Genomic DNA, 17926 nt, shown 5'->3' with positions numbered 1-17926 from the left:
ACTCTTCGTAATGTTATTTAAAAAGACCCAACAACCAACCACCACACTGGCAGAGACCTCGAGACAAGCCAAACTCATCGGTGGACAGCCATCTGCCCAACGGACTGGGTTGAACCAAAAAGAAGAGGGAAGTACGAAGGAGAAAAGGAATATAAAAAGAGTGAATTTAGGGAAGTGTGTGGACTTCGATTAGTCACTCTTGTGCTGTGGGTTGAGACCGGCAACCACAAAGAACTTCCTGTCCCACAGGAACTTTTGGATGTGTGTTTTCAAGCCTTCTGTGCTGCTTCCAAATCCTCCTAGTGTTACGAGACTACTACGCTAACTAACAGTTTTTCCAGATTCCTCTGTCCTGGTAAATGTATGTGTGTGGGCTTGTGCAACACTTGACACAAACAGCAAAGGCGGAGTCCGTGTGGCTGGATGTGTCAGAATAATATCCCACCACCCACTGCTACATCTGCACGGCACCACAGGGACAAATCACGGCGTTATGAGGGGAGAGAGTGAGTGACACTGACATGTCAAAAAAAAACCCAAAAAAACCACAGCAAACCGTGACACGGACGGAGGAGTGCAGAGATGTTGTCTAACCTTGACTGCGATGCTCCCACAGAGTCCAAATCACCCCCTGACTGATTAGTTCACAGCTAATGAAAACGTCCGTGTTGTTTACAACCCCTCCACAAATCTCCACCTGACCCGAGCCTTCTCCCCCCCCCCCACCACAAGTTATCAGTCTTTTTCTCCACAGGAGTGCATTATCACAGCGCCTCACAACACTTTTAAAAGTTAATGAAAAGCAAGCAGCGGCAAAATTTCTCTCAGGGCAAAGAGAAATTAACGACACATTCCTACGTGATCCACATTATGATCTGCTCTGGAAAAGAAATTAATTATGAAGATTGCAGATTACTGGTTAAAGCCATGAGGACTTGCATTAGTTTCTCTTTTGTTGTGAGGGAGAAAACGCTACACATCCGGTTTAATCACAATAATAATAATAATAAGCTGTGTGCCAGACCACACCTGTGCAGAAACTGACGTCAAAGGACTCTGCAGAAAATATCCATGTTGGGCAAAGCAAAATGACTCAGCAATTTGGAGACTGGATAGTCAGATTGCTGATTCTGTGTAGAGACATAAGCCACTTCATGCCGAATAACCTGCATTTCTCTGTGAAATACGAACGGGTCAGAGAGAAGAGAAGTAAAGCTGCGTGACCTGGGGATGGAGGTGGCACTGCTGGCTGTGAAATTGAGGTCACAAAGCCTTGGCATCATGACTAAGAGTTACTAGATAGTTAAAACAATGCTATTAAAAAAAAAGCTTTGGTTACATAATGCAATGCCACTGGGGTGCTGGAAACCTCCAAGGTCTCAAGTGGGAGAGATAATGTCAGTATTATTTTACCTTCTGGATTAGACACGTTGCCATGAGTGTATGACTCTTGTTTTGCTTGCAGTCTAGACAGCCATGATTACATGTAGAATCACACATTCAGTCACAGGGATGATTTTCGACAGATTTTGTGACATAAAAACCACGAGGAGCCCTAGTGGGTTAACAGTGGGGGGGGGGGGGGGGGGGGGGATTTAAGGGGCACAACACATTACCAGCCTACTTGTGGCCTAACACTCCGCTTAAACCCGGCGTTTTTTTTTTACTTCAAAATAAGCCCAGTCACGATTGTGCGAGTTTGTTTAGATGGAATGGTCTATTTAGGTATGCAAATGAATGTAGCATAGATTTCGCCAACATGGATCAGTGCAGCGAAGGAGAAGCTTACCGACGTGCTCATCTAAACGCGCTGGATCACTGCACGGTCACCAGCACCGGGCGCTGCGTGGACCAGCCTGTCATCTCGGCGTTGTCACCCTGCAAGTGGTGCTATTTTAAAAACCCGGTTTCATGAAGCGGGTGGCGTTTCCCCCCCCCCCCCCCTCTCCAAAGTAAGAAGACCGTTATGTAGAAGCAGATGGAGCAGGTCTATCCACCACGCATGCGATCGCGTTTCAAATCTCGGCCACCGATCCTCTCCTCAAAGCGTTATCCCGATTCGCGCCGCCTTCGGTGTGCCAGATATTCTTCGCGTCAATACGTGATGGTCACATGAGTCCGATTAAAAATAATGTAATCATTTAAAGTGCCTGTGGATGAAAGCGAGAGAGAGAGAGAAAGAGAGAGAGAGAGAGAGAGAGAGAGAGAGAGAGAGGAAGGCGCTGGAAGAAAGCAGGCTGGAGCGCTAAAGCTGATCCGCTGTGGGATTAACCGAAGCGCAAAGCAGTCAGACCATACAGGCAGGATTTGGCCACACACAAAAAAAAAAATACATGCAAATTGACAGCTGCACCGATCCCCACCCCACAGCCGGGCGGGTGTTTTAAGGGGAGGGGCGTTTAATTTATGTCAAAGAAAGAGTAGCCCCTCACAACTCTGCCTGGCGGTCTCTACATTTCAGTGGTTTTGCGAGGGGACACAAGCGCATACGCCCAGTCTTTGCGTGCACCGAGCGCACTCCAAGTGGCATGTCTGCACGCGTGACAGTTGAGTGATTACATAAAAAACAGTAGTTTGTCTTGATTAGGAGTAATAGATTTCAAGAAAACGCTTTATTTAGGCTATAAACATTTGGATAGTACGCGTGCGTTTTCTTCAGTTCCTCATTGGCTACTCTTATGATGTAATGTTCCCAAAAAGTCCCACGAGGAACCTGATATACCCCAGGCAACAGCGTTATCAGAAACGCCCAACATCACACTATCAGAGGATGGATGACACCCACTACAGCCGTGACCACGCTGACCCCCCCACTCCAGCCCCGATTATCTGTCAGAATTAAAATCGCCGGCTGGCACAAATACAAGCAACCCCTGGAGACGAGCTAAAAGTAGCCTGGGTGGACACCAGAGCCATTTAAAGGAGCCCATACTCACTGTCATCATCTTTGTAGCTTCCCTGTCGCGTCTCAAGACATTGTAAAGTGTAAATCCCAGCTGTCAGACAACGGTAACGATGCTGAGTTGTTTCACAGCGGCTCTATTCTAAGGGCGGATGGTGGTGGTGCTGGTGGCGAGGCTGGCTTCGCGAGAGAAATTACAGAGAGCCGGTGCATGATTCAGACCAGTCATCGCCTTAAGTGCTCGAATCTTCTCTCAAATGAGCCAAAAAAAAGGAGTCTTGAATCCTGATAGAATAAATTGATGTCTTAAAATCCCAGCAGGTCAGCGCTTTTTCTTACAGAGACGGCACAGAGATATATAGAGAGAGATGCCCAAACCAACAGTTCAGCCTGCGCTCCCTCGCTCCCACGTCAGCTGGAGAATAAACAGGCTCCTCAGTGAAGTGCGTCCCCTTATACAGTGGGCTTGCGCACGCTTTCACACTACACCGGCCCTCACGTAAAAAAAAACAACAACCTAGAAACAGGACTTCAAACTGGGCGCAAAAACAAGCATGCTGCTGCTGCTGCTGCTGCTGCTCCCCGGCTGGCACAGGTCCAGTGTTTACAGCGACTCTGCTCTCTGTCGCAGCCTGCAGATCTGAGGGGAAAGTGACGAAGACAGAAGCAACTAAAGCCCAACCTTCCGCACCCACTGACCTTGCAAATGGCCGAGAGAGGGAGAGAGAGAGAGAGAGAGAGAGAGAACGAGAAAGGAAACTATAGGTTAATTATTAAACATATTTCTGGTGCTCTGAATATAGAATACTTCCAGACTTATTAAAAACCATCAGGGATTTCAAGGACCCTGTCAGTATATCTACAATAACTTGACAAAACCACAGCTGTTATTTTCCGTTAAAAGATACATCTGTACAGTCTAATGCAATCTTAAGAAATAAATAATCTAACATTTTTGTGTAGGTTTTAATGTTCAGTTTGGGTTGTAGATCATGTCACACAGAGATCGATTGAGAGTTTTTAAGCCACGGCAGATAGCTGGTTATAAAAAAAACACTCAACACTCCTCCTAAGACGACTTAGATTCAGGCCACTGACAGAAAGTGTGTGAATTTTTGAAAATTCTAAGTCTAACAGGGGCGGATCCAAACTTTATTTGACCAGGGTGGCCCCCGAGATAGTGTCATGTCTTTTTTGTTGTTGTCTCAAACCGTCTCGCTGGATGAAAACACATATAGTCAAACAAGTGAACACACACGTGAACACACTTGCACACTAACACAGATGGCAGCTGCAGTGTCAGAGCTGAAGAGGTGTCACCATCAACATGGCATGATATCTTCATGTTGCATTCTGTTTCCTCTTTAAACAGCTGGTTATTTCCATATAACCAAAACCGGAGATCAAGTTAAATGCTGTTGATAAATGCTGTTTAATACCCGCGGAGCTACACGCATCATTATAAGGAACTTGCTCATGGGATTACAAAACTGCTGCGTTGTACCTCGGTAATGTTTGGAATCTCTCTGCACATCGCAAGTTATTCAAACTCTCAAGCTCTGAAACAGCCGGCTCGGTGCAGCAAACAATCACTTGTTTGAAGGTTGGAGCTTCTTTACACATTGGGCCTTAATTGTACGTATTTTAACAACACAAATGAGTGCATCCATGTAATAACAGAGCAGTACTTCAAAGACCCCTGAGTGGGCCTCTCCTTACACTAAAGCAGGGACAGCACTACTGTGGATCTCCCCAAAGAGGAGACAGCAGGAGTCCAGCCTATTCCTGCCACCCGATTCCTCACCACCGCTTTCAACTCTCTTATCAGCCCTTCCACTCCTCCCCTCTGCACTTCCTCACTTATTCCCCAAACGTAATCAGTCACAGTGAAGTAAAGTGAAGAGCTGTCGAGCTAACTGAATGCCTTTAAGGTGAAAAAAAGCTCCTTTTGGGGGGAAGAGAATGTGACCAATTAAAGTTCATACACACAACAGGCAATTAACATATCATTAACTTGACAACAGGAGGCCATTATTGCTCAGGTCACTCGCGCACACATACTGTGCACATGTTCGCTTCCTTTGAAGTGTCCGTTTCCCCTCAGCATCACAGTGTCTGAAAACAGTTTTGACATGGAACTCTCCCCCTCTGTGAATTGTTTCCGAAAACAATAAAGCAGCAACTCGCTTCAAGTCAGCTGCACCAGATGAAGATGTCCACGATATGTCACATCAAAGCTCTGCGATCCATGTCTTCATCAAACCTGGGAGGAGATGACTTTTTCTGCATTTCTGTTGAGGATGTGGTCAAAGAAAGTTCACTCTAAGGAGTCAAGCCTCCTTTCTTTTTTTTCTTTCTTTTTTATCCCTGCTCTACTAATGCACAGGTGGATGTGGTGTACGTCAAACTGCCATTCAAAGGGATTTGCCAAACGCTGAGGGGCAGAAACGCGTGGAAAAACAGCCAGGTCTTTATGTACAGTATCTGGGAAATCTTTGCTCTATCTGCATGCCTAGCAGTCCATCCGCAACAACTATCTGGCAGGAATCACTGAAGGCCTATTACTGACAGAGAGATAAGGCTGGAGAAAAGAATGCCCCTCAGATAATACCAAAAAGTCAGGGAACATCTTCCTCTGCTTATATATCCGTCTCGCAGGCATTTAAAAAAAAACAGGCAGCTCCTGACAGTCAGTGAGAAATTGAAACTGTCTCCGCCTTGTCAGGAGCTCACAAACTCTAACGGAGAGACACCGAAAGTGACCTTGGAGGATTCTCCCTCTCACTTTTTCCCCCCTCACACTCTCTCTTCCCAGGGACCGATGGGAAAAGCTCACCTTGAAATAAGACTCAGGCCGAACCAGAGAAAACGAAGCATTGGAAACATGACTGTGGTACAAGGCCAGGCATGCAGATGGGAAATGTCCTGCTTGGTTATAAGAGACACGGGGCCACAAGAGGCCAGAAAATAGACTCAGCAACAAAGTCACCTACCGTGTCATGTCTTTTTCTGATAAAGACGATGCAACCCTGGCTGTCATGAAAAAAAGTTGTTTCACTTCAACAAACTCCTGTTTCTCCGTTAATACTTGCTCCACTTAAATAACTCCCTAGTTTCAACACATACTTCTGACAGTCTTTAACCCGATGCCAAGAAGGGTCCCATGTACTAGACCAGGCATGGGCAAACTACGGCCCGCGGGCCATATACGGCCCATTGGGCTTTTTAATCCGGCCCGCCGAACTTGTCCAAATTCTATTATTATTAAATAAAATTTTATTATAATTAAACCTCGTTCGTTTTCCCCTGTAATGCCCGCGTTTCCCCAATAGATGGCGCACTTCAGAGTGTGGTGTATTATTCCCTTCTTCCCTTCTTCACTTTGCCCTATGAACCCGTATGAGCCCTTCTGTAAAAATGAGCGAACCAAAGAAAAGAAAAGTGGACAGTGAATGCCGAGTGTTTAATACGGAGTGGACAACTAAATATTTTTTCACTGAAGTCCGATCAAAGGCTGTATGCCTGATATGCCAAGAAACTGTCGCAGTTTTCAAAGAGTACAGTATCAGCCGTCACTTTGCTACGAAGCATGCTAACTACGCTAGCAAGCAGTCCACGCAAGAACGGGCGGCTAACGGCTCAGAGGTTGAAGGCTAATTTACAGACTCAGCAACATTTTTTTCACCAACAAACTGCGATTCAAGAGTCAACTACCAAGGCAAGTTTTTTGCTGGCATTCAAATTAGCAAAGGCTAGCAAGCCTTTCTCCGAAGGCGAGTTTTTAAAAGAATGCATGGTAGAGACAGCAGGTCTCTTGTGTCCGGAGAGCCAAGGCCAGTTTGAAAAAATCAGTTTATCACGCAGGACTGTGACTCGCCGTGTGGAACTGATTGACGAAGATATAGCCAGCGAATTAAACAAAAAGGCTGAGTTCTTTAAGTTATATTCACTAGCGCTGGATGAAAGTAATGACGTGAAAGACACTGCTCAGCTCCTAATTTTTATCCGAGGGATTAATGACAGTTTTGAGATAACAGAGGAGTTTTTGACCATGGAGTCCCTGAAAGGAAAAACGCGAGCAGAGGACTTGTATAACCAGGTGTCTGCTGTCATCGAGAGAAGGAAGCTACCTTGGAGTAAACTTGCCAATGTCACAACGGATGGATCGCCAAATTTAACTGGAAAACATGTTGGGCTGCTGAAAAGAATCCAGGATAAAGTGAAAGAGGAAAACCCTGACCAGGATGTTATTTTCCTTCACTGCATCATCCATCAGGAATCCCTGTGTAAGTCTGTATTGCAGCTTAATCATGTCGTGAATCCAGTTGTAAAACTTGTTAACTTTATACGAGCAAGGGGACTTCAGCATCGTCAGTTTATTACGTTCCTGGAGAAAACTGATGCGGATCATCAGGACTTACTGTACCACTCTCGTGTCCGCTGGTTAAGTTTGGGCAAAGTGTTTCAACGAGTGTGGGAGCTGAAAGAGGAGATCAGCGCATTTTTGGAGTTAATGGGGAAATCCGACAAATTTCCTGAGCTAAGCGACAAGAACTGGCTTTGTGACTTTGCATTTGCTGTGGACATATTTTCACACATGAATGAGTGTAATTAAATGAATGCATTTGGAAATCAATTTGTATATTTTGTATATATTTTGCATATTCATGCTTTGCTACCTGTTAAAGGACAAATCCTTTCATGTAATGGCTTTTACATGTCATTTATATTAGTTCACACAAACACTCCATCCATCTGTTCCTGGCCCGGCCCCACTGTCAAATTTTAGAACCCATTGTGGCCCGCGAGTCAAAAAGTTTGCCCACCCCTGTACTAGACTCTAAGGACGTGACATGGACATGTGAGGGGAAATGATAAAGATTTACCAGTGCTGTATGAGAAACACTTGGGTTGTCTGTGTGCTTCTCTTGGCCAATCTGCGATGTAAAAGATGACAAACTGGCTAAATTGACTTAACCCGCCTGAATTCCTACATACAGTATGTTAAAGGAAGTCTTGGCCCACATATTCTTTATTGCCTATTCAAATAATCACTATATAATACAGAAGCCCAAAAACTGGCTGTTTTTTTTTCTGGAGGATTAGTTGTCATTAAGTGATGTCCAATTGTTTCTGAGATTCTTTGGGATACTTTCGATCAGTTCGGTATCATGAAGATTTATAGTCTTCCTCGCAGTGATGCTTTCAGAGAGTTTTTCTATTAGACTTTCTATTTATGGGATTTTATTTTTTGCCTTCATTTGAGAGACAGGACAGTAGAGTTGGAGATCAGGGAGAGAGGGAATGTCATGCAGGAAAGGGGCCACAGGCTGGTTTTTAACTGGGGCTACTCGAAGGACAACAGCCTCTGTACATGAACTAACCAATGCGCCAACAGAGAGTTTTTTTCCCGATGTGTTTGTTATATCTACGTTGATGCTATCCTCATGCTCTCCAAACTGAAGCAGGAGCATGTATAGCATCTCGAGTTATGGTCCAATGCCCTTCCTATTAATGACCAATAACAAACCAGAGATATTGTTATAAAGAGAAGACACATCACAGAATAAAAGGGTGTGGTAACATCTGACGCTTGACAAATTCAGATCGTCTTACTCTATATAATATATCGGTAACCTTATGTGGACACACACCTTTTCCCCCACGTCTGCTGCAACATGCCAACAAAGTGCCTCACAAAGCCTGCTGTGCCTTGAGACAGCATCAGGATGCAGACTGTGCAATGATGAATAGAGATGTCAAGTGGCCACAATAGAGGTGGGATCCTTAACTGGCCTTCTGACCTGTCTTTCTAAATAAGAAAGGGTGGCCAAACCATTGAGAGGGGTCATCAATCTCTTTCTTTAGCACAACGATGATTTACTCCATTCAAATGGGTGAGTGAACGAGAGCGGAACAAAGACTGGTGTGTGTGTGTGTGTTTGTATCTGGATGTTCTTTATTTCCAAGGCAACTGCATGTGCATGTGCAATAATCGGCACGTGTATGTGCACTATATATTCTCATGTGCTATAATGCATAACCATGCACATCTGTATCATGTTTTTCTAATTATTTTTACTTAATCAGTTGAACCCCAGCGCCTGTATTGGATTGCACTGCTAATACCTGGCTGTAACATATTGATCTCCCCTTCCATACAGTATATCCAGCCAACAATTTCACTTGCTAACGAAGTGTGAAATGAATTGTGAGAGCAACATCTTGTCCAATGTATATACAAGCACTCACAGCTAGTAGATTCATTTATATGGGAAGCACGTTCGGTTTCTAGTCTGGAGTTCAGTGAATGCAGTGTACAGCTTTTCACTCAATGAGGACAGATTTACCAAGTTTGTGATAAAATCCAGCTTGGTTTCTAGAGGCTAAATGGATTGTTCAATGGCGGACAACATTATACCCAGCAAAGAGTTCATTAAGAAGCCTTAAATCCAAACTAGCAATTATGGAAGAGACCGGAATATGCACATATGGTCATAACTGTAAAGAAAGCCAAGGCAGAAAACTAGAAGCGATAAATGTGATGAAGGGGGAGTCAATAGTACAACAGAGGGGGAGGAGGAAGGGTATTACATTGATGAAGAAGTTGGGGAAGATGAAAGTGTTGCTAATGTTAATGTTGAATATACCACTACAGAAATCAGAGTGATTACGGCCATGCCTGCGCTGATTAAAATTACAGTTTCTAACACAACAGCTACGAGTAAGGGGATGATTATGATGACAAGCATGATTAATCTAAACCAATGGGTTGTTGATACATCTGCTTCCATAGTGGGCCACATGATAGAGTAGAAGAAGAAGAAAAAATGTTGTTAAAGCTGAGAAAACTTCAAGGAAAATGTGCGTTCTGATAAAAAAAAAGATCTTTTCACTGCAGGGTGGCCAAAGTCAGACCCACAGTCCTCGGGGGGAGACTGGAACTGGAAGAGTCGGGAAAAGTCAGCCAAGTCGTTAATGAAGTTATGACCAGAGTCGCTGCTGTGAAGGAGATCTTAATCATCCACCAGAGTGGAGGGCCGAGACCCATACTCCAAACCCATTTGGTCCCTGGCACACTAATGCTAATTAGAGGAAAAGAAGGGAAGGTTTGTAATCTGTTCAATTAACTCAGCCTTAAAAACGCGTCCTGTGGGGCTAAGGAGAGATTGAAGCCAGGGACAGTTTTCTGTTACTGTGGTGTATGAGACACTCCAGTGGTGGCTGCAGATGCTTCCGTTTCTGCACATCCGTTTGCAGCGGTCAGTTGTCAAGAAGGTTGTAGAAAAGTTGCAGTAATAGCCATAAGTAAAGGTTTTAGATGTAAACGTTACTAACCAATCACAGGAAAGAGACCTGAGGGTTTCCATTTAGTTTCTAACATACCAAAACTTCTTTTACAAACTTAAAAGATTTTTTTTTAGGTCGGACTGTTTTTTTTTCTCTATCCTCACTTCTCTTGATATTCCTCGACACCCTTTTACCCTCCCTTCTTTCTCTTTCTGCAAGGTGGCAGAAAACATGCAGGGCGGTTAAGGAGTCAGATATAGAGACGGAGACTCTGCGAGTGAGTCAGGTCTGCCTTGCGTCCTCCCATTTGTTTTGGTGCCCTGTCAGCATTAAAGCCAGGCAGAGATATGCATCCACCCTGGCCTGTGCTCAGCCCCACTTCGTGCAGTGCGCAGATGTCCACACAATTTACTGCCCGCACCAAATTGGATCACTTCTCTGGTGTTTTGTGCAGGACTCGCACCTGCTGTTTTCCACCTTCTCTCGTAAACACCTAAACATCCTGAGATTGAGGGGACAGAAGAGGGGAGGCACTGATAGTTGATTTAGGGGGGGGGGGGGGGGGGGGGGGGGAATTAATACTGGAAAGGCTGAATGAGAAAGAGAATTAAAGTATGAAAAGAGGAGATGGGTTTGTAAAAGATTCCTCCTCTTCAAGTTCATGGACAATTGGGCACAGAAGTCTGCAGGTTGCAGGAACGCATCGACACAGCCCCTCTATGATCCACAGCTCACACAGTTTGCCCCAGTCGCTGCCATGGAGTCCGCCAGGTCGCCATTATGTTGTCGAGGTTAAGCTCATTCTGACATCAGCTGTGATGTGACAGAGTGACAGCTCCATTTCATAGCCGGGTTGGTTGTGTATAGATCATTACAGTGATGGGAGAAAAAGATGTGTGAGTCCATCTGTGTTCTCTGGTAATGCTGTGTGTCAATGTGTGTGTGTGTGTGTGTGTGTGTGTGTGTGTGTGTGTGTGTGTGTGTGTGTGTGTGTGTGTGTGTGTGTTTGAACCCTGAGGTTCCTGGCAGGTGGTAGCACACTGTCTAGATCAATTATTGATCCAGCCTGGACTACAAGGTGTGAGATAGTACTGCATCACAGTCAGACGTGGCCTCATAACTCATCATCGCAGAAATTGCTGGAAAGGAGAACTGAGCAGAAGCAGAATTACTGCAAAATCCTGATTTAGGATCAGGGCACAAGTCTTCAAAACTTTCTTGTTATATCAACAATATGCCTAAGGAATGTAGGGATATAGTAGATTGTAGTTTGTGGGCAGTTGGTCTTTAATGGGAGAAAATTCTTGTCTTTGCAATAAAAATCATTTGTAACAAAAGCCCATCACCATTGTGATCTCCGGCTTTAGCTTTCACTCGGGTTAGACTTCAGAATCGCAATTGTAGAATCACCCAATACACGCTTTAACTTGTGGGCGTGGCTGTCAATAATAGATTACAAACTGCAGTACAGCCAGTACTTATTTACAGAATTTACATATCCCCATAGTCATCTGTTTTAACAATAATCTTTCTGCCAGTAAAGATGGAATAAATGGCAAAAAATTCAAGCTATTCCTATCTATATCAATGTACAGCATTTTAAATTAAGAGTACTATCATTCAATTTGCATTTGGTTTGAGTCAGATATATAAATCCGGTGTAATCGTAATCGCTTTGGCATGAAACAACTTTTACATCAATTATGCTATGAGACGGTTCAGCAGGCCATCCTGTTTGGTTGAGTAGTTGATAGAGAATAAGTGAGTTACCAACTGACATGATGCAAAGATGTTCATTCAGCAGCTGTTTACATCCCAACCAATCACTGCATGGCATCTTGTGTTTCCTGTTTTGTGTTACAGATTAGAAACTAAGTCCTTCATGGTGTTCTATAAATACATCCCCAACTTATTTTTTTTGTTGTTGAGGTAAATCATCATCAGGACAATGAAAATTGTGAAACTATTCTTAAAACAATATTCCAGCTTAACCTTAATAATCATCTTCTAAGCATACTTTGTTCTGTTACAACATCTATCCTTAGAGACAGGTTGGGTTTAATTTTCTCTTATCTTTTCAGCCACAGGAATAGAACAGCTTTTTTTCTCTCTCAAATATCACAAGTATTTTTTGTTTAGTGATATCTACTGTTTCTACCCTTGCAGCTAATTGCCTTTCTAATTGCTTTCATAGTGCCTAAAAGCATGCAAATCAAAAATAATTAGCTGCAGCCTAAAAGTTTGCTCTGACTCATTTACAGTCCACTGTGCTCTGTCTTGAATAAACAGTTTCCACTCTGATTCGGCTGCTTTAAAAACAGAGGGATACACTCACCTCACTTCTTTATTCTCCGCATCAAACTGTTAATTAGTTCCAAAGAAGAAGCCTTGAACGCTGTTCCCGCATATTCTCAACTTCAAAGATTAATTAAATAAACAAAAAATGTCTTATCATCATTTGCATCTCCATTACACAGTATCTCTAACCTGATGACACAATACCTTTGCGACCATAGCAACCACATGGTTTTCAGATGAAGCATGTCTTCCTTCACACAGGGAGTTACAGACATTCAAAAGGAAGCCTTCTGAAATCAGTGGCCCCTATCACATTCCATATCTACCATATAATATCAATCCAAACATTCAGATTTGATTCCTATCATCAAAGTTAGCTTGTCACATATGGTAAGATGAAGTTCTTTGGTTGCAGGACTCAGCCTGTTCTGAATGGTACTTGTGTTCTTGTCTGGAGTTAAATTAAAATAAATAACCTGTAAGTTAGAAACATCATTCTGCTGCATCATTTTCACACTCCCTAAGTCGGTGCAGATAGAGGACGCATTCATAGATTAGCTAAATGATGAAGTCATTGAGGAGACAGTGAAGGAAATGAGATCAGATTGCAGCAGTTTAAATCATAATAGCCTTCTTCTTCAAGTGGATTATATAATACAACAGTGATGATTAGAGCTAATCCATGACCACAGTGCATGGATAATAGAAGCATGAGGGAAGAGATTGCTCGAGTTTGTATTAAACGATAGTTTGATTTTTGTAATTACATATGTCATTTGGAAGTGAAACCATTCAGTGTATAGTGGGGGTAAATATCAGACCCAACAGCACAGGCTTGGTCAGCGCAGCTCTGCTATTTTAATTAACAGGGGGGTAGAACGGCATAGGCAGATAACCACAGCGATGCTTTGAATAAGATCCAGCAGATTTGCCCTATTTTGATTAGAAAATGAACCTGAGCGCGGTCGGTGTGCAGCTTTTGAGAGAGAGGCATTTCCTTTCACCTGCTGGAAAAACGTCTGTCTGAAAGTTTGAACATTTGCTCAACTGAAAAGTCATAATGTACAAAAGGCAATCCAGCCTGAGCCATTGAAGGAGATATAATGGCAACCAGCCACTCCTGCAGAGACGCATGCCCTGTCAGAGGCAGAGCCAAAAGCTCCTGGAACTGAAGAGGGAGGATGTCACCTCGGCCACTTTGGCACAGAATATACCTGGAGGGGGACTTCTCACCTCCATCATGATGAGCACCTCCCTCCTTCCACAGCTACTCAGTAAAACACTTATGTGTCTTTTTTCCCCCCCTTTTCATCGTCCCTTTTCTTCTTTCTTTCTACCCTTTTGTATTCCAGGTTTATTGTCTCTCTCCATCTCTCTCCTCTAGGCTCCATGTGCCATCTCTGGTGCTTTATGCAACATCAGAGCTGCTGTTGAAGAGGCTGAGAGGGTGAATAGGCACGAGAGCATCAAGCCCAGAGCTCCCTGCCAGAGGGGGGGGGGGGGGGGGCTGGATCATCAGCAGAATATGAAGAAAACCACCCTGACAAAAGGAATCAGACAGCAAATGGACCTTGCAATAGAGTGTGTTGAATCATTCAAAAGCCAAACAACAGGGTAGCACATCAATATAGCTGCTGATAGGTGGATAGAGTGAGTGCGTTTGTGTGTTTGTGTGTGTGCTTTTGCAACTTTGTGCTTCATTAAATCTTCATTAAATCTTTGTGCTTCATTGCAGTGTTAGCTTGCTCAGGAAAATATCTGCAAGTAAAGTAAAATTTGCACTTAAATGGATTTTGATTGTCCTAATTTACAGAAAAGTATTAGCGGGAGTTTGTTACAGCAATGTCAAATGGCTTAGGGAGAAATGTTTCAAACCGTATGCTAATTTACATAAAAACATTACGTGCTCATCTGTAATTAACTGAGTTGTAGTTCATATTTGTGTTATGTAGGAGGGTGTGATAGGGTAGGAGGTAAAGAGGGCTGTGTAAGTTTTATGTAAACACGCTGCAATTTTAATGGACGCTAACGTCCTTAGCTGCCCCCCCCCCCTCCCATTCCCCTAACCCGTGCAGAGTGGAGGAGATGGAGGTAAGGGAGGATGTGGGAGGCTTTCAAACCACTTTGCTCCTTTCAATCCGTCAATTCCGCCCTGCTTTTTCCCATCCTACCTCTCTCCTCATCTTCCCGTCTTCTTTCACCTAAATACTACTCACGCATGTTATCACTGAGCTGGCAGCAGTGGGAGGTTACACAGGAATTCTTATGCCACGAAATGCTCCCCTGGTGCCATCCGACCCTCCAACACTCCGTCTTCATTTTTACTGCCATCGCTCCACAGCTGTCCTCCTCGCTCACTACTGTAACTATTATACCATAATCCTCCTCTCCTCTCCTCTCCTCTCCTCTCCTCAGCAGAGTGAACTTAAAACCGGTGTTACAGGTTTGCATTTTTCCACTCCCTCCCTTCAAGCTGAACCAAAATGCTATGACTAAAACATTAATCTTGACCTCATCACCTGCTGCTGGTGCTCCATTATACTACATGAGTGTGAAGTGATGATGATGACAATGTCCCTGCACAGCCAATCAAAGGCTTTGAACTGACAGACTGGAGGATCAGGATCACCTGTTGAGTGGCCTAATATTTGAATTACTGCAGTTGTAAATGTGCATTAATTCTTATTTTTTCTTTTTGAAAATTCAAAAGCAAATAGCTCATAAAGACAGCAGAGTGCAGATGAGCTTCTTCAGACAGCAGATGAATCTTTTTTTTTTTTTTTTTTGTTAATGTGAGGGTACATAAAGGTGATGTGAAACCAGATGGCAAAACAATGACTCATCTAAAGACCGGAAAAAGTTCATCCTTCAAGTTAAACTCATCTATTAAAGTATGATCATGACGTTTCACAGCCTACAAAATAAAATAAACTGTGGAAATAAAGTAATAATAAATAATGAAAAAGTGATGTATTTTTTTTATTAAGTTTTGTGTTACTTATAAATGATTACAAAGAGATAACCATTATGAGTGTGCAATATGCTGTGCACTACTAGAACATAACACATACTGTACTCTGAGAATAAGACTACTCATTGATGTCACAGTTCAGACCAAACAGGCCATTTTGGGTTAGTCTATATTGTGAAAACACATTCTTCATGACCTTATTGGTATTCCTGGAGACAGATTTGGACATATTTAAGCAGCTTTAAAGACAGACGGAAATTTCTGCTACTACCAAACACAATGACAGTGTCATTACTCATAAATCTCGTGTTTTTTTTTCAAAAGGTTTATTTTTGGGGCTTTTCATGCCTCCATTTTTTGAGAAATTGGGAAAGAGAGAGAGTGGGGAAAGATATGCAGGAATGGAGCCGCAGGAAGAACCGGAACCTGGGCCACCCGCCCCGGAGGTCCACAGCCTCCGTACACTGGGTGGGCGCACCAACCACCAGGTCACCTGCGCCCCCCATCAATGTCATAGTTAATAAATAATGCACAGATATCAATCAGATTTGCCAAACCATGATACTCCTTCTTTACTAACTGTAACAGCCTCTAACTTTTTCTGCCGGATGTCTAAATGATCTGTAATCACTACTCTACTCTTGACGGGACAAGAAAAAGAGAGGAGTTTAAAGTAAATGGAATGCAAAATATGCTGCACATTCTTTGAAATTAAGTAGAATTTTTTCCCTTTCTTCTTATTCCAGCTCACATGGGACTAAAATTCAGACTCAGTGAGGGATGGATTTCATATACTTTGTCTCTCTGCATGGATTTGGAGATCACCTAAGGGCACATCAGAGTAAAAGAGAAAAGACAGTTAGAAAAAACAGAGCATATTGATTGTTGAGGAAAAAAGTAGAAAACTGAACTAGAGCTGTCACAGACACTGCTTTGTGTTCTTTTTCTTTCTTGTAATTTGCGAGAAAGAAAGATGGTCAATACAGGAGGTTTGCTAAACATGTATATATGGATGCAGCAAATTTATACTAGCTGTCATGCTTAAAGAAAGTGTAAAGAGATTGAAAAATGGTGAGCAGGAGTGAAGGCGATGGGAGGGTTGGAGAAGAGAAGCCAGTTCCGAACAACCTCCACCATCCCGGCTTAATGTGAACAAGGTGAGGTCATCTCTTGGGGAGCTGGGCCTGAATTCTAATCACAACAATAAGGTCAGCGGAGTAATCCCTGTCGACTGAAATGTCATTGTTCCTCCTCGCTCTGACACGGCTCCCCACACTCAGCATCACAACAACTAGCTATCGATCACACACTAATTAGGAATAGACGAGGCCTGCTGTATTCTGTATGAGATACAAGGGACACACAACTGTGGAGAGAACCACACACACACACACACACACACACACACACACACACACACACACACACACACACACACACCAATGGCAAGGTGCTGGCATGACCATCGAGAGCAACTCAGTGTTCAGTGTCTTTCTCAAGGACACTTTGACACATGGACAGGAGCAGCCAGGGATCCCAACCGCAGACCCTGCGCTTAGTGTACAACCCACTCTACCTCCTGAGCCACAGACAACACATGCCAACATATATGTATGTTCTTAATCTGGCTGAATTAAAGGTGCAAAATCTCAACAGGAGATGGGAAACTAAAGATGAACTACTGAACACAGCACACACATACCAAAACGATAAAGGACATCCAAAAGAAAGAAAACCACCTCATTTTTATTTAAATCAGGAAGGGAGTTTTGATAATGGATTTTTATCAGATTGTGATTCACCTCAGCTTGACATGCTAAATATAAAATGTAGAATGAATGAAATGAATGAAATGTTAATGTTTGTTTGCTTTTGTATGTATGTGGCATTTTCAAGGACAACTCAGGAATGCTCCTGCCATGTACGAGTGCATTCACAGCAAGTTTAGACATGGGAGAGACATAACTGTAAGGCTGAACTCAAATGTAGATAATTCCTGTTTTTTTTTTTTAGTATGTATACATTTCTTCTGCTGTGGTGGCTACAAAGAAGAAGCCATTTAAAGGCTGTTTTTTTTTAAGCCCTGCTATCAAAAGTATCCTTTCAAAATGCACCCCGGGTGTGGAATGTAACTTTTTACTTTATGTTGTTACCTATAAAGGTTTGAAGCTTTAAGGAGCCACTGGTTTTACAACACATCTGTTCGTATTTTGTGCTAATGATTTATCAGGAGGAGTTTCATGTTGATCCACAAGGGGTCTGACATTGAGTTAAAAACATTGTCTATTGAAAAAAAACAAAAAAAAAAAACATGAAAGCATACAGAACTTGATCTTCCAGGACCAGGGGAGCTTTTAATGAGTCTTCCTTTTTTCACAGCTTTGAAAGCTTTTTTAAACTGAGGTATTGATATTACATCAATAATATAAAATCAAATAACAACAATATGGGAATCTGCTTATTTG

General features: G+C 43.0%; 1 protein-coding gene across 1 annotated transcript in view; it reads right to left on the bottom strand.

The window, feature by feature from the left end:
* The window catches only part of schip1 (schwannomin interacting protein 1), a 215428-nt gene that overhangs the window by 42203 nt on the left and 155299 nt on the right, over nt 1-17926 (bottom strand). The window lies entirely within an intron of this gene.

This window comes from Labrus mixtus, chromosome 9 (genome assembly GCF_963584025.1).
Source record: "Labrus mixtus chromosome 9, fLabMix1.1, whole genome shotgun sequence".
Classification (NCBI taxonomy): domain Eukaryota; kingdom Metazoa; phylum Chordata; class Actinopteri; order Labriformes; family Labridae; genus Labrus; species Labrus mixtus.
This window is presented reverse-complemented; position numbering and strand designations above follow the sequence as displayed.